At 35.4% G+C, this 26,142-nt stretch overlaps 1 long non-coding RNA gene across 19 annotated transcripts in view; it reads left to right on the forward strand.

The window, feature by feature from the left end:
- The window catches only part of LOC309621689, a 277,714-nt gene that overhangs the window by 212,322 nt on the left and 39,250 nt on the right, over positions 1 to 26,142 (forward strand). For 13 of the 19 annotated variants that reach the window (XR_014240160.1, XR_014240161.1, XR_014240162.1 and 10 more), the window contains one exon: positions 5,280 to 5,762. The exons of 1 other annotated variant lie outside the window; for it this stretch is intronic. This is a non-coding gene — a long non-coding RNA (uncharacterized lncRNA). Of the gene's footprint in view, positions 1 to 5,279; positions 5,763 to 8,740; positions 8,842 to 15,144; positions 15,450 to 23,462; positions 23,788 to 26,142 lie in introns of those variants that run through there. 5 more of the 19 variants (XR_014240166.1, XR_014240169.1, XR_014240171.1 and 2 more) reach the window with 5 other exon arrangements.

Consider the following 26,142-nt stretch of genomic DNA (forward strand, 5'->3'; position numbering starts at 1 on the left):
ATCAAATTAGCTAAAACTTTGGTGATAATAAAAGTGTAACTCAAGAGATATGTTTTGTGAAATGTAATCCAAAAATTTCAGACATTTATAATGAAAAGATAAATTGTTGTTACTCTCATCTATATACAGTGTTAGGAGGCACAATTCATTTATACATACAAAACTCTTATAACAGTTTTTGTGTCCATGTAAATTATAGTCATGACAAAAAGAATTAAGAGGTATCATGTAATAACCCGTAAAGGAGAAAAATCTGAAAAAGAACATATATATTATGAGATATTGGATCTACATGATACCTCATTTTTTTTTTTGCTTTTGTTTCTATTATTTTATTTAAGTATAGTTGATTTACAATCTCATGTTAGTTTCAGGTGTACAGCACAGTAATTCAGTGATATATATATAAATGAGGGACCATGTAAATCCAGTATCTTATAATGATTTGCAATTTATAAGTGTTTCCATGGATAGACTATTTATCATGGATTAACCTCCTAAAGTACTATTCCAGTAAATTATGATTATTATATTGGTGAATACATCTGAAGAAAACAAAAACACTAATTCAAAAAGATACATGTGCCCCAATGTTCAGAGAAGCATTATCTACAATAGCAAAGATATTGAAGCAACTTGTGTCCATCACAGATGAATGGATAAAGAAAATGTGGTATTAGTAATCTATTTTATACATATTAGTGTATATATGTCAATCCCAATCTCCCAACTAATAGGAACCTGATGTATAAAAATAAATTAATTAAATAAATTAAAAAAAAGAAAATGTGTGTGTGTGTATGTATATATATATATATATATATGTGTATATATATATATATATATATATATATATATATATATATATACACACACACACACACACACACAATGGGATACTACTCAGCCATAAAAAAAAAATGATGAAATTTTGCCCTTTGCAACAACATGGATGGACCTGGAGGGTATTATGCTTAGTGAAATAATTCAGACAGAGAAAGACAAATACTGTATGATTTCATTTATATATGGAATATAAAAATATAAAACAAACTAGTGAATATAACAAAAATAAACAGACTCACAGATATAGAGAACAAAATAGTAGTTACCAGTGCGGACACGGAAGGGGTGAAAGGCAATGCAGGAGTAGGGTTTAAGAGGGGCAAACTATGTATAAAATAAAAAAGCTATAAGGATATATTGCACAGGGAATATAGCCAATATTTTATAATAACTATAAATTGAGTATAATCTTTAAAAATTGTGAAACAGTATGTTGTATACCTGAAACATAATATAAATCAACTATGCCTCAATAAATAAAAATAAATAAATAAATTGATGAGTAAATTTCTAATACCTATTTAATTTGTGGGCATGTTTATCAGTTAGAAATAGCATTTGGAGATCCAAATATAGAAGCTTTAAAAAAATGGAGGTTTGCTTTTTACTCTGACATATAAGAAGTTTGCAAATTGGTGGTCTATTGCTAGAATGCAAGCTTCATGTTGTCATCAGGAACCTGAGACTGTACTTCTCTTTCACTAATTTCAGCACATGGCTTCTGTCTGAAAGCTTACCTAATGCTTCTAGCCATTACATCTGCATTCCAGGCCAGCTGCAAAATGTATACAAAGATTTAAAATAGGGCATATCTTGTATATGTATAACTGATTCACTTTATTATAAAGCAGAAAGTAACACACCATTGTAAAGCAATTATACTCCAATAAAGATGTTAAATAAATAAATAAATAAATAAATAAAATAGGGCATATCTGACTACGACAACTCTACTCAACATTTTGTAATGACCTATATGGGAATAGAATACAAAAAAGAGTAGATATATGTATATGTATAAATGATTTACTTTGCTGTACAGCAGAAACTAACACATCATTATAAATCAACTGTACTCCAATAAAAAATTAATTAAAAAAGTAAAAAGGGCATATGTACCTGCTGAGTCAACTGCAATTAATGAGCCATCTCAGAAGTTCCAAACAACTTGCCTTAGTATGGTTGCATTAAGACATAAAGGAAGGTGGAAAATGGTACATTGCGTTCAGCTAAACTGGGATTCTGTGACTAAGAATGGGGTCATGAATATTGAAAGGTCAATAGCAATCTCCAATGGCATATATAATAATGACTTTAAATTAAATCTTCAAGCAATGCTATACACACATGGAATATTAACAGGGAAAAATAGCAAAAGTAAAAACATCAGTAAAGAAATAACATACAACTTGTTAGCAGATGTTTTGTGTGTGTCAAAGCAGGCAAAAAATGACCAAGTTTCCTAATAGTGACCAAATGTACAAATTAAATAAAAATACACAAGAGGGCTATCAACACCCCATTTTGGAGAGCCATTCTCTAAGATTCTAAGTTTAGGAACAAAAATTTATATTTCTATTAACTTATGTTTTGAAGATATTCAGAGTCTGATAATATAAATGATATTAGGATAAAGACAAACTAATAATAAATAACAGTAAAAACAAGTTTAAAAAACCATTATTGTAAGAGTATAGGAATATAATAATGCATTTGATATATAGTGTATTTATCGTTTATATTTGATAACATAGGGATTTACTGCTCCATTCATTGTTACAATCTATAGTATTACAAAAGCAGTGATTAAACAGATTAAGATAAAAATATCAGCTCTATTACTTATTGTTTGAAAAAGTACCTCTAAGGCTGGTCCTATCAGGTTGTTCGTATTTATCACCTGATGTAAGCTTTCCTAGGAAGCGGCCAGACCTTACCAAAGGACAAGAGCTTGCTCCCCAATCTGACTGTGTGGTGTAGAATGCAGACCACAGCAACTGCTCTCAACAAGGAGACAGAGCACGAATGACTGAGAAACACAGGCCCAGACTTTCCTCTAGAACACTCACCAGTCTTGTAACTAATACCTCTCCCCAAGCAGTAAATGGGTGAGGAGTAGAGAGAATCTGTAAGGGTTATTCTTAGGAAAGACTTCTGGGGCAAAAGAGGAGACTTTTGTAAATGATTTTGTAGAATTCACTCTTGAGTTATCAGTTACATGTATGCACTGATAATAAGAATTTACAAAATTCTCTCTAGAAGTCGATGTCATTGAGATATTTCACTGCACTTGCTGTGTGATCTTCAGATCCTTTCTGCCTAGACTGTAACTATACTTTCTGAATTAGAAAGAATTACTATACTACATTTACGTTAAGAAAAAAAGTACCCTTATTATGCAGGATCAAGTAACACCACTAAAACTCATGTTTAGGGAAAAAAAAAATACAGATAATTATGTTTTATTATGTGTGTTCTAAAGAGAAAAATAATTGTGTTCCGCAATGTAATTTTATACCGTACTCTTCTAAATACTTTCGTTTAAACAAGATCTTTATAAAAAATGTTTTCTGCACAGAAATTTTTGAATACTTTTAAAAACGATCACAACACATATGGGCTCCGAATGTGTTGAATTATTTTAATACTTTCACTGTAACTGGAATTCTTGAAGAGAATATGCATTTGCATAATGCTGATAATACTTTTTCATTTCTTTTTGTGCTTCAGCTGTTATAATATCCACTTATAATGGTAATTGTATGTGTTTATTATCCATGATTATCTCTAGATATATGTGCATTTTCTTTAATTACACTATAAACTCTAAATGGAAAATCAAAATGAAGTCACCTCTTGTCTCAGTTAGGATATTAAATTCTCTTCCTTATATCTAGAGTTTCCCAAATGCCCACTGCAAAATTTTATTTGGGGAGTAGAGAGTGGAAAATCAATATAGTAAATGACATTACAGGGAAGGGGATATATAGAGGCCAGCTCTTCATTATCCCTCTTCTCACCCGTGAAAGCTACACATTCATTAATGCCAGCACTCACATAAACAAGCACTTTTCAAGTGCATAGTATACTGTGATAAGACAACTTTGTCAAACACTTAATTAATATAAAAGTCAGAACTAATACCACTGTTTTTTAATTTCACGTATAAAGTAAAAAATTCTTCAGACACAAAGTTACTTTGAATGATTTTCTCTATTATTAAACAGTTATTTTGGTAGAAGAATCATACAAACAATATAATATCCAGGGCCAGATGTGGGCATGGATTCCCTCTACTAAGGCTAAAATTTTGGCTTCTCTTTAAAATAAGAGCCATTCATTCAACAAATAATGTTTAAGTACTTGATATATACTAGACACAGGGGATGTACTAGTAAGAATGAACTAACTGACAAGAAAACTTCCCCTCATGGAACTTAAATTCTATTTGGATAAACAGAAGGCAAAAAATATAAGTACATAGTGTGTTAGTTACAAGTGTTTGCTAAGGTGAATTAAAGACTGGTAAGGTCTTGAGAAAAGGGGATTAATGACAAATGTCACCTCCAGTTCAGTTTACTAGAACAATTTGGTCTTAACTTCTTTCAAAGCAAAAATAGTCCTGTAGTTAAACAGATCCGTTACACAAAGCAAGCAGCTTATAATATGCATTTATTCCCTTCTATTACAATTTAATTTTTTAAATGGCTCCACAAAGATACAATAAGTCAAAATGTATTATTGACAATAAATCCATATTAATAAATCATTATAAACTGTTTCTAAGGTAATAAATAGAGTTATTAATTTCACATAAATAACTTTAAAAAGGTAGCAAATGTAAAAATATATTTAGGTCATGGAGATGTCTGTTACAATAATAAAACTAATGAAACGCCAAAGTAACAGGCTTCATGTGTCAATATGAGTCCTCCACTATTCAACCCAATTCCAGACATACTCTTCAGAATCTCCTTATATTGAGATCCAGTAAAATCTACAATGATTTCAGTAGACACAGACACACACACACACACACACACACACATACACAAACATGTAATATTGAAATACTGGGCTCAAAGGAAGGAGTGTAGTGTACATGCAATTTGTATATTTGCTAAATATGGGAAGACATTATTTAACAGAAGCTTATACTTCCTTTTACTTTCCATCATTGTTTCCCTCTCCTCAAATACTTACCTAAACAACCAATAATTATATATGTTTTTTATGAATTTTTGAAATAATTCCCAGAAACAGGATTTACATGGCTGCCTCTGTATTTAACGTGTGTGTTAAATGTACCACACCTTCTTTATTCATTCCTCTGTTGATGGACATTTAATTTGCTTCCATGTCCTGGCTATTGTAAATAGTGCTGCAATGAACATTGGGGTGCATGTATCTTTTCAAATTATGGTTTTCTCCAGGTACATAAATACAATGGAATATTACTCAGCCATAAAGAAGAATGAAATACTGCCATTTGCAGCGATGTGGATGGACCTAGAGACTGTCATGCTGAGTGAAGTAAGTCAGACAGAGAAAGACAAATATCATATGATATCACTTCTATGTGGAATCTAAAAAATGATACAAATGAACTTATTTACAAAACAGAAACAGACTCACAGACTTAGAAAACTTATGGTTACCAGGGGGTAAGGGGGAGGGATAAATTGGGAGATTGGGACTGACATATACATACTACTATATATAAAATAGATAACTAATAAAGACCTGCTGTACAGCACAGGGGACTCTACTTGATACTCTGTAATGGCTTATATGGGAAAAGAATCTAAAAAAGAGTGGATATATGTATATGTATAACTGATTCACTTTGCTATACACTTGAAACTAACACAACATTGTAAATCAACTGTATCCCAATAAAAATTTAAGAAACTAAAGTGTGTGTTATGGATTCTGAGAGAGAATCTGATATTTGGCAGTTTTATTAAGTATCACCCATGGGAACCCCATCTGTAGACGCAGGAGTGGAAGAGGAAGAATGTGAACCATGGGTTTCTCTGGAACTGGAAGGAACTGTCAGGGTCATCCCAGGTTGGGTCAAAATGCTCAGGCTTTTATACCACTGTCTCCATCAGTGTTTGGATACCATGTGCTCCAGGAAGGACTGAATGTTGGGTCAGATAACTCTTGCAGCTGAGGCAGTCCTTGAAGGAGCTGGCAGCTGAAGTCTTTCCTATTATATTGCTCCCAGCAGCTGGGGCAAATCCATCCTTGAAGTGGTGAGTGTGTCCAATCACAGTTCTTGCCTTTTAGTTCTTGTGAAACCTAAATTGTTTGCTTTATAATTTTTTTAAATGCTTCCTTATAAATCCTCAATACCAAGATATCATAAATCCAGGAATTAAGAAAACAATGTTTCTATTTATGGAATTTCATAAATTCCTCTGTACAGAAATCAGGACTAAAACATGCCTTTGATAACTAACAAATTGTCTGGTCTGGGAACCAAATCTGTCGCATAAATGTAAATTGCATTTAGTTTATACTTATGCTCTAAGGGATTATTGCCAAATCAGTTAGTTTCACTGCGTGTCCCAATATTCAGGTTGATGCATAAGTTTAAATAGAAAAATATATATATTTGATATTGAAATGCGCTTTTTAAAGGGAGAAAAGGTAAATGTTTAAAGTTGAACTGAAGGACACACCGTTCTAAATGATTTATTGGCTGTCTACCATTCTCAAATGCCTGCCAATCAATGTTACACGTGGCATCTTTCAGATGATGTGGGCTATTTCAAGGAAGTGCTTTTGCTTTTCATGATAAAAATACAACTGAAGGACCATGAAGAGAAAAGTGTAGTGTTTATCTAAATTGGCTGAAACACTGATTTCAAAGGCTAAAATCATTCTGAAAGATAGTCTCAAATCTGGTATTTCAATACTGTGGTTCCCTTAGATTTTAATCTTGAGAGATAGTGCTTCACTCTCATCTAATCATGCTGGATTTCAAAATCCTTTCATAGTTTAGTGTTGAAGTTACTGGCAGGACTTGGCAATTAAAAGCAGAGGAGAGCTTTCACAAAGGAGCTTGTCATTGTTCTTGACTTCCCTGATTTCATGCTCATCAATACAGCATTTCTCAAGGGCTGAGGAAAAGCAGTACATGATTCTAAACGCCAATGCTAGAGACGATATTCAGGGAAATGAAAAGTTCTGTTTCCTGTGCTGGTTCTGATTCATCTTGAATCAAGTTATTGTCTTACCATCATCATAGATATCTTCAAGGACCCCATGAAAGAAGGCTGTGCCGCATGCCTAGTGCAGGGGCTTAAACGTCTCACAGCGTTGCCCTGAGTCCCTACGTGTGGCAACGATATTTGTATTTCAAGTTGTCATAAACTTTCAAAATACTTGAAAATAATTGCCCGCACATGATAAAGGCAAATTTTTCATTCCTGCTTCTGCTTCTGCTTTTTTCTTTGGGTGGTAAATCCTCTAAGTACAAACAGCAGCCTCCTTACATAAATAAAATAGGATAGTGAATGTCATTTTCAGTCCAAAGTTCTGTCCAGGCAATGACAATGAGGTACACAGGAGGCAAAGTAGTTGTGCAAGAACTTGATCTGTTGGCTCTACTTTTGATTCAACCAGTGAGAAAAGTTACATTGTGTATCAAGAAGCTATTTTCTCCCCTTCTCTCTCATCTATCTATCTATCTATCTATCCACCTACCTATAAATTTTATGTAAATACTTCCTTAATCATCTCAAGTTCAGACAGCTGCATCAATTCCTCTAAAATTACTCCCAGCATTCTTCCAGGTGATATATTTAGGCCAAATGCACTTCTGTCTCTATATACTATTTATTTCATTTAAATTTGTCATTTTTCATATTGCATCATGACCATAAAATGGGACCACCATTATCAACCTAACCAAAGTTTCATCAAGTTCTGCTTATTCTCTGGTAACCCTTCTACTCCATGTGATTAACCCCAGAGTCTCACTCACTTAAATTTCTTGGTGGCATGAAAGCAAATGTTTTGTAATTTCCTCTACCCTCTTTTGTCTATTTCTCCACAAGATCCCATTGATTTATATGCATTTTAAAATTATAAATATTAACTAACTTAATTTCTACTAAATTTCTATTTTTCTCTTTTCTCCTGTAATGCAATACATTCTTTAGTACAAAACTGCCAAACCAAACTTTAAGGTCATTCTGACATAAGCAAGTGATATAACAGGGAATAAAAACCACCCCCTTATAATTGTGGGGCAAAAAAAGTGGGGGTGGAAGGAAGGGATACAATCAGAGGGTAGAAATATTTCCTCACTCAACTTCCATTCACTAAATACCTCACTCATATTTCCATCCTTAACACGGTTCTCGTTCCATGATATTCAGTCATCCATCAGATACATATTGATTCTTTGCTATGTGCCAAGTTCTGCTTTTGGCTGTAGAAATTAAGTAGTAAGCAATATAGAGAACCCCTGATCTTAGGGATCTTATATTAAAAGATGTGTTAAAGAAGTGTGTGAAAGAGTGAATGCACTTACATTAAGTGTGAGCAGTTTTAATTTAAGTGTAGTAATATGGTGTCACCAGAGTTGTCATATCTCATTGCATGGTAAGTAACAGAAATCCAACTACAGAGAGAATAGGTAAGGGAAAATGTACTAGACATTTACTGGGCCGTGTGATATAATCTGAGGGAAGTTTAGATGAGCAAAGGCCAAAGTACATGGATAAAACTGGCCCTAAAAGACAATGGTCGTAAAAGACATTGCCATTCTCTTGGGAGGGTTTCTGATGATATTTCCTGATCCTTATGTGGCATGATTTATCTGTATGGAAGATGCAAAGTGTGGAAATTCTAGCTGATATTTGAATAAATTCTTCCACAGACTTGATAGTCACTGAGGCCTTGCATTCTGGAACAAAATGGGCAAGAGGGAAGCTTCCCAACATAAGAAACTATACTTTTTGTGAATCTGTCCAATAAAAGGTATTTTTATTTGCTTTAAATTCAAAAACAAAGAAAACCTAGAAACTAAATATATGTGAACTTATGTTTATTTCAAACTAGGGGAGGAAATTGTTTTACATTTTTAATATTTCTTAAGCTTTCCTTTTCTCCTTATGTAAATCTGTTACTAAATCAGTGCTTCTAAGTGAAAATCACAGTATCTTACAATTTGGACTGAATAGTGCATGAAAGCAAAAACCTTTTCTGATGCATTTCTGGTACCCAGAATAGTGCCTGATAAGTACAAAATAAATATTTGCTGCATATATATATATATATATATATAGCATTGTAACAAATCATAGTGAAGAAATGTAATTTGTTACAGGCGGTAAAAGTAATATAATTTTTGTACATATTATATATCTGGCACTGTTCTAAGTGTTTCTGATATATTATTTCATTATCTCTGTTCTTCCTACCACCTGATAATGAGTTACTATTTTTCATATTATACATACAAGAATACTGATCCTTAAAAAGGCTTATCCACTGGGGTATGATATTGAGAAATTGACAGAAATGGACTTGATCACAAATAAACCTAGTTTCAAAGCTGTGTTTTTATATTGCAACATGCAAAAGCCATCTAGTCTACCTCACTATCTTGACATTGCATCAATTTCAGAAATGAATGTCGGCTTCAATTATAATACAACGAAATTAAAGAAACCAAGATATCCAAGTGCAACCTCTTGAAATCTTTCGATTAAAATGTGTAAAGCAGGTATTTTTAGTACATAATGAATGACATATACTATCCATGAAAATTTTCTAGAAGCTTATGTGCATTTTGTATTAGAGAAAGTCCATATCAGTTTCCTCCTTTCAATCAAACCAGTTCATAAGCATTCCTCTAAATGCTTCTAAGAGTAACGTATCAGGTAGGAAGAGAATTTTCCATACAGGTTTGTATTTTTCTGTGATTTACTTCTCATGTCTCAACTATGCCACTTCTCTGAAAACCACACTTGTTTTGGGGTGAACTTTTGGAATCGAATGGAATGCCAGATGCTTTGCTTCCGGTCCCCTTGCTGCTCCCCTTCTTTTCCTTTGAATGAGAATTCTTATCTGCTTTGGGTCAGCATTTTAGCTTTGAAAGTTTGGACTTAGATTTTAGTGCATTTATCATTCTTTTTTCACAGGAAATCAGGAACAGATTTTAGCTTTTAACCTCCAGGACCCTCAAAATATTCTGATAATTTTTAATGAAGCAATAATCAATTTCATGACTAGTTGTGTCACTTTAATTGTGTTAAGATATAGACTGATGTTCCAAAATTTCAGCATAACAAGAAGATTTAGGTACTCAGGCTAATTTAAACATGGAGGCATCATTAGAAATAGAGACCATAATAAAATAGAGTATTGGGGATTTTTAAAATTAAGGTTATTTAATCCAAATCACATTTAGGGTATATGTATTTGTACCAGTTATCAAACTTGGTGTCACAAATAAATTGAACACTAGGTTGACAAAATGTAAAAGATACAGATTAGATTCTAATGTGGATTCTACAGGCTATTAATCCACATACTTTAGGCAAAATATATATATATAAAATTACAAAAATTTTTCTTTTTTCCTGAATTGATTTTTAGAGATAGCTATGTAATTGACACTCACAAAATAATCAAAAAGTTCTATAACTCCAGTGGATAATTTTGAGGGTAGAAATATTCACTATATTATATTTTAAGGAATACAACTAATTAAAAAATAATTAATTTTGTCTTACTTTTTCCCATTGCTCGTAATGGAAAGTGACATGTAAATACACTTGTCTCTTTCCTCATTGGCACTTACCTACATATCTTTAATAGCTTTATTGTTTTAGCTCTGCCAAGAGATTAGTTAGTAAATTAAGGCAAAACAAATCCTGTGAACAGCTAGAAACTACAATATTAATTTTAGTCAATGTAACTCTAAATAATTTTACACTAACAATGGACCAAACAGAACAAATAAAATATTATTGCAAAAGTAAATAAATAAATAAAGTAGCCTAGGTCAAGTTGTCCTAATGTCCCTAAATAAAGTAATTGACAAAATTAAAGTCTATGATATAGTAAGTCACATAACATATCGTGTATGTGATATCATAATAATATTTCTTCCTTTCCTTCCTCTAGTTACTGAACCCCCTAATTATCTCATTATTTGATCACTTAAAAGTTATTCAACAGATGATTAACATCAGAAACGGAAAGTTCACTGTCTAAAATGATTCAAAATACCACTTTCAATTTTTACTTGTAAATTTAATTTACTTTATAAAAGATGGACTCTCTTTTCAAGAATAACATAAAAATCAATTCATTCTTCTGTATATTAATATTATGTCATTTGTAGTTTAAACTTTTCATCTAATATCAGATTACATGCAGGAGTCTATAATTACTCTGACAGATGTGCTTTAGAAAATGCAAAAATAAAATGTGGAGATTAATATCGACAAATTTACTATTGGGATCAAATGTTTTATTAAGTAAAACGTTTTGTTTAAAATCCTTAGCTTAGTGCAATTTGATAGAAATTCCTGAATATCAGAGCATTTAAAATAGATTCTTAATTTAAACTTGGCATATTTCTTGTAAGATATAATATAATCGAATTGAACATGGCTGTCTGTAAAACTATAAATATGATCAGAAGAGACTCAAACTAAATTAAATTTTAGCAGCCGTCAATTTATTCTAAGATGACACTGACATAAAAACTGGCTTATTGAGATTTGTAAATCTTATTCTGTAAGTTCTTGCTAGAGAGAGTCTAGAAGTTTTCTGCTCAGACTATGTAGATCAAGACAAAGTTCTTTTATTAGTAACACTATTCAGAAGATGATTTTCTTTTGAATCTATAAATGTAAAATTCTCAAAGTATTTCCAACATGATCTCCCATCTCTAACTTGATTTTATTTCTAAATAAATGTAATTACTTTAAATGTCTAAACTATGTAGTTGAGTCTTATCTAATTCTTTAGTTCCCAGATAGATAGGAGTTAAACAATGGCATCCAAGGCCACTAGGCTTTGCTCTCTATTCTGCCACTGCCAAACTATGTGTCCTGACCTAGGTGTGAGACTCTCATAATAGATGCACTTTTTCATAATTCAGCTTCTCATATAGAGTACCATTTGCAGTTTATATACTGATGCCTTACATACTAGAAGATACATTTCTGAAACCACTGAGAGCATGAAGAAGAGCCATAACAGAAATAACAGAATACACATAAAAACTCTTTAATTTTCAATGCACTCCTTCCCAAATTGGAATAATATGTAAATTCAAATATTCTGAGCACTTCCTTACTTTCTGGCACTACAAGGTGCTCCACGTTCATCCCGTGTATTTCTTTTCCCCATTCTTAGATTGGCCTTTTTTCCAAAGAGCCCAGGTTTCTTTATAAAAAATCCATATCTAAATGCTAGGTGTGCTTCAAGCTAAGGTGGTGTAATTTCTTTAAGGACTTCTCGTCTGACAAGCAAAGAAAAATATGTGCATATGTATGTATGTATTCTTTCCCATGTATATAAATATCTATAAATAGTTCTATATGCAACCATCTGTGTCTATATTAAGATCTACATGAGTTCTTACTTATGTCTCCAACTCTAATCTATTGATACATGATCACTCTAGCCTTCTCCCCCTACCTGTAAACTCTCACTCCAACAATGAAAAACCTGACTTCCACCATCTGACATCTATTATTTAAATGTTCAATTCCATTATATGTGTATAGAGGTAAAATAATTGATAAAGTGTACCTCACAGAGAAACATCTGTATCAATTAAAGTAAAATACATATGTACAGATTTTTTGCTTTTAGTCTTAGAGACTCCATTTATTTTCAAAGTCACCTTGGTCAGCACCCTTTCTCTCCACTCCCTTCAATGAAGTTATTTTATATGTTTGTTTGTAATATAGGTGGAGTTTTTAACATTCTACATTCTATCCTGGGATCTCATAACCTCCTAATTGATATTCTTCATTGCATATATAAAGATTTACTATTCGTGTTTTAAACTCTGGATTTTGACAAATAGGTATTCTGCTGTTGGATGGAGTGTTCTATAAACGTTAGTGAGATCAAGTTCAGTGATAGTGCTGTTCGGGTCAACTAATGATTTTATTGTTGGCTTGATGCATCAATTATTGAAAGAAGAGTGTGGAAATTTCAACTATAATACTGAAATTATCTACTTTTTTGCTTTCAGTTTTTACAAGAAATAATTAAATAATTAAGTTTCTGAATCAGTTGGTTTTAAGAAAAATAAAGTATTCTTGATGGGACCGACCTAATCAGGAGGGCCCTAATATGGATGGATGATTTTACAACTTTAAAGATGGATGTTTATTTTCAAGTCATTGGATTCATTCATTCATGCCTTTATTCATTCAATATTTATCAATATTTATTCTGTACCTACATAAACCTGACTGCAAAATTGGCTAGAGATTGACACTGTTCTAAAAAAAAAAGGTTTAATTATGAAGATTGATGCTAATGATTTTTTGTAACTTATGTTCAAAAGGTTATGAAGGAGAATTCTCTGGCAACTGAGGTGATAGCAGATGAATTTTGAAAAATGTGATAATTGCCATATTATTTGCCTAAGCTTACATATATGGCAGAAAATTTGTGGAGGAACGTTAGCTGCATGCAAATCAGAAGTTAGGGCTATACAGTTGATTATTCATTCATTCAGTATTTAAATAATTCAAAATATATTTATTGAGAACCTAATATTTGGAAGACCTTATCATAGATGAAAGTATTACATAGATGGATAATGCCCAGGAGATCTCAGAGTATGTTGGGGAAGACAGTTGCACAGTTGTAGTACTATGGGAAGTAAGGGAAGCGATATTAGGTTTCAAAGTGAATCTGCATTATTTTGCTGATGTTTCTGGGAAAACATTTATGGAAGATGTGTGGTAGTTTGTGTGTACAGGTTTTTTTTTTCAGCACTCATTCCTCTCTCCTTAAAGTTAAAGCATTTAGAAAGCTAAAGCAAAACCAAACAAGCAATGAAACTCCCTTTGAGCCAGTGTTCTGGATACAGCTTAGACCACTTTCCCATTGTATGCAAGTGTATCAGCTTAGAAGGTTAATAAGTCAGAGCCCATCCTGCTATTGTTAATTCTGGCAGCAACTAAAGCCACAGAGATGGCAGTTTTAGAAGTAGTGGAAGTGACAGGACATCATGTTCTCGTGTCTAAGCACCAATCTGTGGACGTGAGAAGCTTAAAGCTTTGGTAATAGGAGCATCTCCCGGAACCAAGGTTGTAGGAATTTTTCTGTGTCTTTAAATTCAATAACCCCAGACTTTCCTCCATGCCTTCAGACACAAGCACACTTCAGCTATTCCAGCTTTTCTGTGTATGTTTCAGTGTAATTTCTGCTTGAGATACCCACTGTGGTTCCTTTTTCCTTCTCAAAACCCTGAAAAATGTGGTAATTAATTGTTTTGAAGAAAGTCACTAGGCCAACAAAACTGGAGTAAAGAGTCAACATTCTCTGCCCATCCCACCCCTACCAAAGGTTATGAGTAGAAGTGTAAAGAGTACACAAATTTAAGCATAATCTAAGTTTTATTCGTCTGGAACACAGAGTGGTTATGGAACAAATCAGGGCCCTATGGGGCCTTCCTGGGACAGACCCCCCTGCCCATGTCCTCTGCCTGCCTCTGTAGAGAAGCTGTAGTTTCCCAGGCCTCTCCTGAGTCACAAAAGCCTGACTCAAGAATTCATGATTAAAAGGATGTAGTGACAGGGCTTCTTCCCTGGTGGCGCAGTGGCTGAGAATCCGCCTGCCAATGCAGGGGACACGGGTTCGAGCCCTGATCCGGGAAGATCCCACATGCTGTGGAACAACTAAGCCCGTGAGCCGCAACTAAGCCCATGAGCCACAACTACTGAGCCCGCGTGCCACAACTACTGAAGCCCGCACGCCTAGAGCCCGTGCTCCGCAACAAGAAAAGCCACCGCAATGAGAAGCCTGCCCACTGCAACGAAAGAGTAGCTCCCGCTCGCCGCAACTAGAGAAAGCCTGCGCCCAGCAACGAAGACCCAACACAGCCAAAAATAAATAAATTAATTAATTAATTAAAAAAAAAAAAAAGGATGTAGTGACAAAAATAGCAGTTGGGCCAGGAGAACTGGTAAGAATTTAAGCAGTAAATCAGCCATAAGGCAGTTACAGAGTCTTTGGTTTTTCTCTGAAGTACCTAGGTGACGGTATCTGATACATGTTTCGTGTGTTGTTTGGCAGATGCTACAACCCACACCAAATGGAGGAAGTTAACTACTTGATGACCAGGAGCACATAGCTCGCACACCTACTAGAGCCTAAGGACTGATAAGGTTAACCCTTGTGACACCCCTCTGTTACCTCACCTTCAACCAATCAGAGAATTGTGCACAAGCTGATCATATACCCTCCAACTCCCCTCCCTCACCTGACCTTTAAAAATGCTCTTCTGAAACCCATTGAGAGTTTAGGTTTTTTGAGTATTAGCTGCCCTGGACTTCTTGTATGGCACCTTACAATAAACACTGCACTTTCCTTCACCACAACCCATTGTCAGTAGATTGACTTTACTGTGCGTGGGTGAGTGGACCCAAGCTTGGTTAGGTAACAGTTAAGTGAGCATAACAGGAGCATGTGATTGCAGAGTTAAATAGTAACCAAAAGACTGAAATGTTTATGCATCATACAAAGGAATTTTGACTTTATATTTCAGCAGTACACCTGGAATCAAACGGTACTGCCATTGAGAATGTGTTCCCCGTGATGCAGAGTCTCGGGGAACAAGGTGCAGGCAGATCAGAAACACTTTATAAAGAACGTGGCGGGAGGGGTTGCTTCCACGTCTGCCCAGCCCACTGACTTGCCAGCCCAATGTGCCGACATTTACAGCACCGTTTGTCTCAAACCTTGTTTTTCTTTTCTAATCCTGAAATAAAGTTCAGGAAGAATAAAAATACAAGCCTGCTCCTCATTTATTAATTCTAAAACTATGTTTTGAATGTCTTTGTACTACGCTAGATATGGAAGATAGATGACTAAGATAGATAACATCCCTGACTTCATAGAGTTTACTGTCATTAAGTAAGAGAACTTTTATGAATATCATCAGGCAAATGAATAACAATTATAAACAATAAAATATGCAATACCATATGAGTAATATAAGCAAACATAAGGGTGTGATGTTATGTTTTGTGTTGGTCATGTAATTTGGCTTTAAGGTGAGGTATTTCTAAGACATTCCTGAGGAAAAGGCAATTCAGCTGAGAACTGATGAATGGCTCTGAAATCACCATCCAAAGACCAAGGAAAACCAGTTCTAGGTAGAAAAAATGGCATGTGTAAGGACCCTAAACTAAGATAGAGCTTAGCTTTCAGATGAACTGAACATAAGGTCCTGGTGGTTAGAATATAGAGATTGAGGGGAAGTAAGCAGAATAAATATGGAATGGCAAGTAAAGATTTACAGGCCAGGTTAAGAGTTTTGCATTTTATTCTAAATGTACTGAAAAGGTTCTCAATGTATGTTAAGCATGGGAATTCACTGATCAGAGTTATTGAAAATTTTTTCATTACAATTTCAAGAGTAAATTGGGTAGAATTACCAGGGATTGAACTGTCCAAAGCAAAACGAGACAGCTAATTAAAAAAAATACTGCAATAATTCAGGTGAAATTGATCACAGTGGCTCAAACTACTGTTTGTAATAAGGGAAAATAAAACGGGTGCAGTTATATATTGATAAGAGTAAATTGACAAGACTACATGATAGATTGGATGTGCAGAGTAACAGAAGTGAAGTGCCAAAACAGCTTTCTGGAAAAAACGTGTTTAAAAAAGAACCTCATCCTGAGCTAGGTTATATAATTGTGAGCAGATGGGAATGTAGTTGGTTCAATAAGGTAAGTTTGGAATGACTAAAGTAGATCTGTTCTGGAGATATACACTTTGGGGCCTCTAAGTATAAATGAGATTTAAAGCCATGGGAGAGAATGTATTTTCCTAGGGAGAAAGTTGGCATAAGAAGAAAAGAAGACATAAGATTAAATGCATAGGAAATTCAAATTTATTGACACTTGTACAGAGATGAGATAACAAAGGAGACTGAAAATGAGTCACCAGAGAGAGAGAGAAGTAAGAGTAGAATGTGACAGAAGGCAAGGAACTGGGCTGCTTCAGGAATGGGGAAATGGGAAAGAAAGAACAGTAACCAGAGATTACAGCAATATGGAGATACTCTACTCAGATTAGGTTAGGTTGCTTACTGCTTTATAATGAAAATCTTTTACAGGAAGTAATAAAACTGAGAAGTAAGGTTATAGAAAAGCACATGATTTAACAAACAAAGTAAAATAAAATTAATAAAACAAAATAAAGAAGTTTAGGAAATGGAGAACAAATATTTTTAAAGATGATGATATATCTTCTCAAGGTACAATCTTTGTCTCTCTTTTATTATTTTTTAAGTTTTCAGATTTAAAAGTAATGAGTTCTCACTTTCCTAAATTATTTTATCATTTGTTACATAAGAAGTAATTCCTCATTATTCAATCCGCAGGGTGTCACATAACTGTTAAAACATTATTAAAATTATTGGAACTATTAATCCAATGACCTGATCCACTTACCTGTCTACACTGATTATTATCAGTTAAAAAAATGTCTATTAAATGATGATTACTTGTAGAGGAGTGGTTTTATCCTTCACATTTACATACACATAATAATATGAATTAGTTTTATTAGCAAAACAAACAAGAAAACACAATGAAGAATAATATAAAAAGCAAGATTTACAAGTGACATATAGAAAAATGCATGCCTCTAACAATTTGGGGTACTTGTGCTATAGTAGTCTCTTAATTGATATAATTCATTTTTTCATCCTGGAGTTACTTAGATTAAATTGCTATCTAAAGCATTATAATGAAATGTATGATTAAGTTTAAAAACATGATGAATTTATTTTTAATTGACCCACTTCAATAGTGTCAGAAAGCAGTAGAGTGAAGTAAATTCTTCTGGGAATTCACCCGTTTACCGCCTGAGACCATCTCTCCTGATCGCAAATCAATATTTCTTTCACTCATCAGTGATCATAAAACTTTTCAATAATTCTAATTTTAAAGAATGATTACAGTGAGTATATAGTCATTGATATCTTAAAGGTTACAGCTAAAATGAACACAAAGTTCATTTTATCTTTAATGAGTGAGCCTTTTTGAAAAGTCAAGCAGTTTTCCTCTGACAAAACTTTATGCATTAAGGTTATATATTTGACTGACCATAAAAACTCTACTAAAATAATTTGTATCTTCTATGAATCTAGTGATATACCAAGATGAGATAGTCTCTTAGGTTTCCACTGGGGGCTTCAATAATCAGTATACGTGCCAGAGGATGAGGTTAATCATTTACAAAAGAGAAGAAGTGACAAATTACAGGGTTCTGAGATATATTTACAAAAAGGAATCATATACTGTGCACGGGGGGGCAGTGAGGGTTTATGGGTCCCCGATACTTGAAGAGAAGCAGTTAGGAAGCAAATTGAAGAGACTGAATTAGGAAGGGACCTGTCAGACAATGCTGAAGTCCTCGGTGGGTTTTACATCCACGGATTTATGGTGGTTCAAATATGCCCTATCTTGTTCTTCCTGAGTTTTGTCGTTATTGTTGTTGCTGTGTTTGAGGGAAGTTAGATGCAGAATATGGGCAAATGAAGTGTTACTGAAATGATGAAAAAATTAAATAAACAATCACCTAAAGGAACAAAAAGACTGATAGCTTGGAGGAAAGTAGAGGTATAAATGACTTTGAAGTTGGATTAAAGCTGAAGAACAAATTTAGAAGTTTAACCAACTTATTAGAAGAAGAAGATTTAAAGTGAAAAAGCTTCAGTTAATCTAACAGTTACTTGAAATGAAATGGGAAAATATGTAACGGCAGGTATGAGTGGTTGAAGTTAATGTGGGAGAAGCTCAGTAAATGTGAGGTGGTGAAGAACCTAAAAGACTAAGATGTTGGAGGGGCCATTCTCACTGACATTAAAACCAACCTCATATTGAAATGTCTTGGAATGTAGAAATAAGACCTCAAGAGAGGGGCCAAGTCTCCTATGAAGTGGAAAGATTGACTCAGATTTCCTGGGATTACAGAAATGAAGGTGAAGGTGATGATAGTAGGGGAATGCTACAGGTCTTCAAATTTTTTCTTCTTGTACCTATTGTTTCTTTATATTTTTATTTGGTTTTATAAGAGGTTGTGGGAACTAATGGTATGGGAAAAGTCAAACAAACAAAACAAAAAACAATACTGAGGAATGAGGGCATCGCATCACTTCCTAAACTGAGACACACTAAAGACATTGATGTCTTTGTGGGAGATCCAGAATGAAGTTGTGGAAGCAGGGGAAATGCCTGGACAGTTTCACAGCATAGAAGGATGTCATTAGAAAATGATAGCTTCAGGAAGTACACTGAGAATTAGGGAAGCTGGGAGTTATGAGTATCGAGATGCTGATGTACAGAACACCAAACAACTGGGGAGAACTTACTGTGTGCCAGGATGGATGAAAATATCAAAGACAGGAATGACGAATGTAGGAAAAATTGCACAGTTGCATTGTTGGGCTATAAAGGAAATGTGAGAAAAAGTACAAGAGACATCTTGGTCAGTTTTTTCTTAAGTAATTACACAGTTGGGAGGAAAAATATTAGGCTCCCTGAAAAGAGAGGATGTCTCAAGGAATACAGGACAGGAGAATTTATTGGCAAAACTGCATGTTAAGTTTATAAATTAGAACAGAGGAAACGATCAGGATCAGCCCTTGTAAAATATTTAATTTCTTACTAAGAAAGGTGATCATTAGCTGTTTGAGTAAATGCAGCTTCACATGAGATTATGTTGTTGCTTTAGCTTAACTACAACTCTCAAACAGAGGCATTTGCATTTTCATGGAAAGCTTATGAAGAAAAAAGATTTTAAGAAAGAAGTAGGGATGAAAGAAAGGAAAAGGGGAGAAGTATCCAAAGTAGAACTTAAATCACAAAAACATCCAGCAATTTTTAAACAATGAATGAGTTGAGCCAAATATAGGTAGCTATCTCTCATAGCTAAGAAAATCACTGAGGAAAAATCCAGCCACAGTTTTAAAGACTCTCAGTTTATTAACTATTTTGTTCTCTGTGTTCCACAACAACATTATATGCTTTCATTGTAATTCAAAAGGGTGTGGGAATTGGACATAAAAAAAAAAAAAAAAAAGATTTGTGCAGTGGAAATCATAGTATGGCATGCAAACCACACAAAAATGTTTCAACATGAATTGTAAATATCTGCACATCCCCTATCCCAGTGTACAGTCCTCTCCTCTCTAAAGAGTCCCTAACATCTTTCAAACTGAATTGATTCCTTAATTCTCTATATTCCCCTAGTTCATTTTGGGGGTTAACAAAAAATTTTTTAAGATTGAAATAAATTATTGGAGAGAGAATATTGGGAGATGAAAAATTCTTCTTTTCCCTTTATTGAGACATTTACTGGTTGATAAAGCCTAAGTAACAAATTCTGTATCTAGTCAACTATTAAACCCTATGGTACAATGAAAATGGAAACAGATCTTGCTTTCTCTTTTTGTTGCTGTACAGGCCAAGCTGAGGAAACTAATGAAAAACTGTTTTTCTACCAACTTAGGATGGTATTACACTGACTGCTTCATTTCTCCAACTCTGATCAGCTCTGCTCCCATTCATGGCTTTTTATGGTCAACAGTGCTTGCTGGGGGCAATACTGCCACTAAGGACTATGGAAAGCATCTACCTGCCTCCTCTTCCAACCTAAACTTAATGTTTGTGAATATCTACACCATATCCTGGAGATGACCCTGTTACTGAAGGAAACTCTGGTTCACTGGCTAGATGCACAGCAAAGCCAATCTACTGATGCTGAGTTTGTGGTGAAGGAAAGTATAGAGTTTCTTTGCAGGGCACTAAGCAAGAACAGTGGGTAGCTCATTCTCAAAAGACCTGAAATCCCCAAGGCTTTTAGGCAAGGGTCTTTAAAGACAGTGTTAGGGGAGAGGGTCATAGGAAGCCTAATCATCTCGTGAACCTTCTTCTGATTAGTTGGTGGTGAAGTAGCAGGGTAATGTTTCTGGAATCTCAATCATCAACCTACTGTGTCCAACCAGTTTGGGGTCTCCGTGCTTGCGTTCAGCATATAGTCACCATCCTCTGCTGGGTGAGGGGTTTTAGTTTCTGCAGAACAACTCAAAGATATGCATCAGATTGTTATCTACGTCACTTCCGGGGGAACTAGGAGTCCTGTGACTCTACTATTCTAATCATTAACTGTTTGAGTCTGCTCTGCAGAACTCCACAAAGGCCTAGGACACTAAAGCCTTCTTTCTACAAGCAAGAAACAGGAGTCACAGAGGGGCTTCCATACCCAGGAGGGCTCTGTAGGGTCCTACTTGGTTTCAACCCTCCCGCCTTTTCTTTGATACTCCTCAGTCTTAAAGGGAACAAAGGTGGGACGAGAAAGGGAATAAAGTTTTGGATAGAGAGATTAACCATAAACTCGGCATGGGAACTCAGTTTTAGGGTGTGAAATAAAATTTATATTTTATGGCAAGGCAAGAAAAATTTAAACATAAAAATTCTTCTCTGCCCTTTGGCTTCCCTCTAGCCCTCACTGTGCATTGTGTACTTGCATTTATGCATCAACCAAATCCTCTCCCATCGGCAGGAATACCTGCTCAACCATAAAGAGCAACATTCTCCTAGCATTAACAGGACAACTCCTTACAGATAACATTCCTTCTAGATAAGGTGTCACATGGCGCTTAGATCTGGATTATTTAAACGGTCAATAATATATCATTTAACGTACAGCCCTCTGTCTCAAAAAATTATATAACTGTGCCTTGACTTCCAACAGGTGGAACAGTTCTCAGCTTTCTGAGATGCTCTTCCCATGTTACAATCTTCAAATTTGGCTTGAATAAAAGTTTCCATTTCTTTCTTAGATGGACTGATTAATTTTTCATCCACGGGGGACTCAGTTTCAATTCATTACACCCTCCTTTTGATGCCAAAAGCTCTTCTTCTGTGCACTGGTGCCGAATCAAATCTTGAAGAAAGAGTTTTGGATGAAGTAGAAAAGAATAGCTTTATTGCTTTGCCAGGAAAAGCAGGACACAGCAGCCTCCTGCCCTTCAAAAAACTATGTGACCCAACCCAGGACAGTTTGGTGAGGAGTTTTATAGCAATGTTTCAACGGTGGAGTTGCTGATAGAATTTGGGTGTGTGTAGGGCATGCACACCTTTAATCTGGTCTCAGGTAATCTTTTGATGAGCTTCTCTGGTTCCTTTAATCTGGCCTCAGGTGGTCTTCTCTGGAATGAAGAATGCTGACATCTTCCATTTGTTGGGGGTTTTGGTTCTATAAGGAGCTTAAAGATATCATTATGTGTATCCCTTGAGGCTGAACCAGGACCTGCCCCAAGGCTGCACCATTGTCTCTTGGCTGTTCCTCCCTGTCTCTGCATTCCCTCCATTCCCTGATTAGCAACTGTTTAAATCTGCCCTTAGGAACTCAGGGAAGGTCATGGAGGCTGAAAAGAAAGGCTCTTATGCCCAGGAGTTTGGTTTCGCTTTCTTGCAATTGACAAATAAGGAGGGGAAACCACACCACAAAACATGTAAAAATAAGCAATTAACAACTAATCTGGAGACACATTTATTTCCTGGAGGCTAAAGACACCAAAAAATGCAGTGGCTTTAGTGTCACGGGTTTTCTAGTGCTACTTTGCAACATCAACCCTGACTTTTCTCTGAAAGTGGAAGTGATCTAACTGGATCGACCTCTGTATACATGTTTAAACTCTAACCAGTACCCCCTTTCCATTGTGATTATCAATCTACCCATGAGAGGAAAAAAAGTGTTGATTCTGAGTACCTCGGGGATAATTACTTTGCAATTAAGCATTTAATAACAGATTGTATGTGGTTGCAGAAATATAACTGAAAACAAAATTTCCTGCCAACCTAGAAAACCTCTCCACAAAGGTAGAAGAGAAACAATTTAATTAGTGAATAATCATTAAACCAGAATGTGATGTGTATCACAAGCAATCCACCAAAGAGATTGCAAATTCAGAAAGAAATCTCACCTTATTAGATGGCGAAGCAGATAAAATCTATCTCGTCTATGTTCTCAAGATACAAACTACAGCTGATCCTCAAGTAGAGGACGAGAGGACTTGACAGCTCTATTTGTCGCATAAAATTCACCTAACATTCACTTGTTAATTGGGGTGACCATCTGTGTCTAATGGCTTTCTCTAATGGAAAAATAAACTTCTCATAGTTTTACAGTTTGGAACTAGGCACCACAGGAGTTAGACTCCTCCCCCACAGATGCTGGGGGGGCGGAGGCAACATATGTCTCGATGTTTGCATTTCAAAGGAATGGCTTCCAAGGATTTGAGAAACACATTCCTGGATTTTTAAGCTGTCAAGAGGCTTATTTATCCTTTAAAAAATTGACTTACATTTCAGGGACTTCCTTGGTGGTGCAGTGGTTAAGAATCCGCCTGCCCATGCAGGGGACACGGGTTCGATCCCTGGTCCGGGGAGATCCCACACGCTGTGGCGCGACTAACCCTGTGGACCACAACTACTGAGCCTGCGCTCTAGAGCCCGCGAGCCACAACTACTGAGCCCGCATGCCATAGCTACTGAGGCCCGCACGCCTAGAGCCCATGCTCCGCCACAAGAGAAGCCACCGCAATGAGAAGCCCGTGCACCGCAATGAAGAGTAACCCCTGCTCCCCACAACTAGAGAAAGCCGCATGCAGCAACGAAGAACCAACGCAGCCAAAAATAAAATAAATAAATTTAAAAAATAATTGACTTAGATTTCAAAGAGAGAGAGAACGTAATTACACATTTTCTAAAGTAAATGCTCTAAGAAAAGGGAGGGGTGTCTCCTTTATTTTTAACAGGGAGAATTAAGTCTATTAATTTTATTATGTATTTGCCTTCACAACATATATATTCTTTACCCACCCAAAAAACAAAACTTTCCAAAATTACATTTTTGACTTCTCTACCAGGTCTGTCCTCCCAGGAAGATAGAAATATCCTGAGCCCATTAGGCCATGGCCTTCTTGTAGCAGACGCCACTGGTGCCCGAGCACTTTCCCTCGTTTGCTGTGATTACACTCGCCGTGCAGCAGACGGTCTGTGTAACTTGAGACTCACTTCACAAGGATACCTCTCATCTCTTTCTGCTTTCTGCTCCCTCTCACAGCTGGAGCCCATTCAGCCTCATTCAAGCAGAGCATAAAAGCAGGGAAGTTGTTATCAACCCCAGGAAAAGCCTTCAGTGAGGTGCAAGGACTGAAGGATAAATTTGTCAACCTTCAACTTGCAGTGGCTTTAGGTAAGCCTCTCAGGAGTCCTTAGCAGAACTGAGAACCTACTGCCCTCAGCATCACCCACAATAATGCATCTTATATTGGCTTTGCATATTTATGTCTCTTATTTCCCGCCCCCCCCCCACCCCGCTACCTTACTCTGGCTCTCTCTAGGCACAGCCCTGAAAGATCCTCTAGTTTTGAAAACTCAAGTGTTTAAATTGGGCCCACCTACATAATCCATGATAATCTTCCCATCTCAAGGTTCATAACATTAATAACATCGGCAAAGCTTCATTTGTCAAGAGGTAACATATTCTCAGGTTCTGGAGATTAGGGTGTAATCATCTTTGAGGGACCATTATTTCGTCTACCTTAATACGTACAGGCAAGTTCTGTCCATTTATCTGTACATTTCCTCTGAGTAACAGAAAGTGATGCATATGGTAGGGTTCAAAAATATTTGTTGAGTTAGAGATAGATAAGGGAGGATATAATATTTAATTTTCATAAAGCATAAAAGCAATAAAAAATAAGATACTCTTAGAAAATTTCAGATATTGAAGGGATTAGAAAATAACTCCCTTATTAGTCAAGAAGGGGTACAGAGCATCTGAAACTTAGGCAAAAGTAATATTGAAAGGTCCTAGGTCTAAATCAGCTATCTATTAAAAGATTTTGCTTACCACCTTTATATTAACAATTGACTAATAGCTTACAGGCTGCTTAGGAAAATTTGTCATTACCACCACAGTAGCTAAAACATTACCTAGGACTTTTGATGAAAAGATCACCTTATTACAATCTGAAGTTCCCCATATCCATGAAAGTTTTATGTAAGGGGTATGTTCAAAATAAAGAAAAGTGGGTTTGTAGGAAAAAATACAAAAGAAAATGGGGTAATGGAAGTGGAATTATAAGAAAATGAGAATTATTGTTTCCAAATAAAGAGATTGTAATTCAGTTATTCTCAACTATTTTCCCTTCCTACTATGTGTCAAGCTCTGGAATATATACAATTTAGGTCTTTGTAACATTGTAGGTAGGGGTATCTTCTCATTGTCTTCAAGTTATTTCTTAGAGCTTCCTGATTTTTGAAACATCTGATCCCCAAATCTCAGCTTTACCCTCAAACATGTTTAACTTAAAGATAAAAGGAAGGAAGGGAATGCAATGTTTCTATTTTTATGCTTTTCTGCAACATAAATTCAGAAATGGGAAAAAGATAAATTTGTCATCAGATAATAGATGCAGAAATTTATCACCAGGAAATCACAGCGTCACTGTCACTCTGTTCTACTTAACCATGTGTTAGGTTCAGGACATAATGTGGTAATTGCCACCTTACTCCTAAAGATAGCTGTGCCACCACTGTATTTTATGTTTCCTAATAAACATGCCAGCCTTCTCAAGCTTACATTTTAAATCTCTTTAGCTCGTGTATTTCTACTAGATTCTCAAGGCCAAAGTTGATTTTTTTTTTTTTTTGAGAAAGTGTTTAATGTGTGAGAAAATGTCCATTCTAGCATTTGCAGTCCCCGCAGGAGTCACAGAATAACAGCACTTTGACTGTTCTAACAGTGACAGCTCTACATCCATTTACTAGAGAGCAGTATTTCTGCTAAGGCTCCCCAGATTAACTCCCCCTTCTCACCCTTCTCATCTGTGACCTTTTGATGATGAATGTGTCACTAATACAAACATTTATCAGCTTTTAAAAGAAGAATCCCTGTCACTACTTGGGAACAGGGCTTGTTTTCCTGTAATATCTGAAATAGATTTATAATATTAAAGTATGATTGAGAATGGTGAAAAATGGT

This window comes from Balaenoptera borealis (assembly GCF_965194805.1).
Source record: "Balaenoptera borealis genome assembly, contig: HAP1_SCAFFOLD_877, whole genome shotgun sequence".
NCBI classification, from domain to species: Eukaryota; Metazoa; Chordata; class Mammalia; order Artiodactyla; family Balaenopteridae; genus Balaenoptera; species Balaenoptera borealis.